Raw genomic sequence first — 2,183 nt, forward strand, 5'->3', positions numbered from 1 at the left:
CGTGTCAGGTCCTTCCGGGACGCTTGCCACCTGCCGAGTTTGCGGACGGGAAGCGGCCGGAGTCGGTCCCCGCTCCTGCGCGGTGGACCCGGGGTCGCTGAGGGTCCTCTCCCCTTTGGCATGGTATTTATTTTCGCGGTCGCGTCTGGCTGCGTGAACGAGGACGGAAGACCGTCGTGTTTGAAGCGATTTTAACTTTACCCAAGCGCACGGGTCAGACGCCGACCTGATTCGCTTTCGCAGCCAGAAAGTTGTCAGTCAGCGTGAACCAGTCAAGGTCTTGGGGGTGACCTGCAGACCATTTACAGTGAAAGTTGCCTGGTGGTAACGACGGGGCAGTTTTTAATGGTTCCGATGCCCTGAGAAAGGGGATTAAATTCTCTCAAATCAAATTCGGAATTCGTCCTTTTAATGGAAAGTACCATAAACTTTTTAAGAGGTCTTTTTTTGTGATAGCATACAATATCATGTTAGTTTCGGGGGTACAACGCAATGATTCTACATTTATATACCTTAAAAAGTGACCGCCACACGAAAATGCCATAAACTTTTAAGGTTAGTTATGTAATAATTATGTTTCCACTTTTAGGACACTTGCCCAGTTACTCATAGTCCAGGACTTCAGGGGAAAATGTTCTCTTTCTGCAAAATATGCACATTTAGCTTTCCCAAACAGGTTGTCTTTTAACTCTCTTTCTCTCCATACTGTTTAATGTTGGTGGATTTAAACATTAACATTAAAAAAGATGGTAGCTCTAGGAATGCAGTGGATGCTCTCCTTTAATGGTCTGTTGCATAAATGTGAAAAATAAAAGTATTTAAAGGAGGCAGGGATCACAAAGGTACAGGAAGAAAAGTTCGGGTTTGGTGGACTATTATCTTGATTGTGGTGATAATTTCCTATGTGTATACATAGATCAAAACTGATCACACTTTATACTTCACATTCAGTTTATTGTATGTTGATTATGCCTCAATAAAGCTGAAAAATTACTCAAAAATATGTTTTATACCACAGAGGAACACATAGCACAATACAGCATAAAGAGATAAAACATAATAGACTCCATGACTCCACCCACAAACCAAGAACTGGGACCAAAACTCGCATCTGCTTATGTGTTTCTTGTCAGTTCTGCACCTCTGCCTCTCCTTACCCAGGTCATCTTTCCGGTCTAGTAAATTTTCTGTTTTTCATTCCCTTGTGTTTTTAAAACATAGTTTCATCATGTGTATTTGTAAGTTTTTTAGTTTGCTTTTCTTTTGAGCTTTATGAAAATAGTTCTGTTAATCTTCCGTGACTCATGGGCATTTAGATTGTTTTTGATTTTGTTTTGCCATCCACAGGCGTGCTCTGTGAACATTTCTCATTTCCTGACTCCTGGTGCACCAGTGCGAGAGCTTCTCTAAGTAAAGAATGTAGTTGCATTGGAAGTTTTATTCAGGACTAAAGTAGATTGAAATACTAGAGATAAAATGAATGAAAAACTTTAGGATACTCTTACGTTTTAATGGAAGATTCATAGCCATAATGATTGGTTCATAGTTTTTGAACATTAGCATGAGAAAACAAGATTCCTGTTAATCTGTATGCGATGAATCTTCTCCCTTGAAATCACATTGTAAGAAGTCTGGCACTATTTGTGATCACCCTGTAAAAGTAGATACAGTAGAAAAAACACTCGATCGTATGTGATGTAAATCATTCTGTGTTCCCCTCTCCCCTCCGGTGTAATCTCTGACAAATTACAGGCATACCTCAGAGATGTTGCAGTCCAGTTCCAGACCACTGTAATAAAGCAAGTATCAGTGTAAAGCGAGTCACAGTCCTTTTGGTGGTGGAGGGTCTTGCCTTAAATTTATAAAAAAAATGCAACATCTGCGAAGCGCAATAAAACGAGGTATGCCTGTACTTAATTTCTCTCGTGCCTCAGCGCACTCTTGTAAATGGATCCTGTCCGTAGTTTATCCTTCCAGTTTCGCCGACCTTAGTTAGGAGAAGCGCCTGTCAAACGGCAAGGACCTTAAGGAAAAGGATCAGGTGTGTCTTTTGAAACAATTTGGAGAAAGATGTGTGGTGGTGAGCGGGCATTTATCAGCATATGTTAACCACAAAGTTAAGTACTTTTTACTTCCATGGCATTACATTTGGGAGTGCCCCAAGGCGTGCTTCTAAAACAATG

The sequence above is a fragment of the Pteropus vampyrus genome, unplaced genomic scaffold (assembly GCF_000151845.1).
Source record: "Pteropus vampyrus isolate Shadow unplaced genomic scaffold, Pvam_2.0 Scaffold245, whole genome shotgun sequence".
Taxonomy (NCBI): Eukaryota; Metazoa; Chordata; class Mammalia; order Chiroptera; family Pteropodidae; genus Pteropus; species Pteropus vampyrus.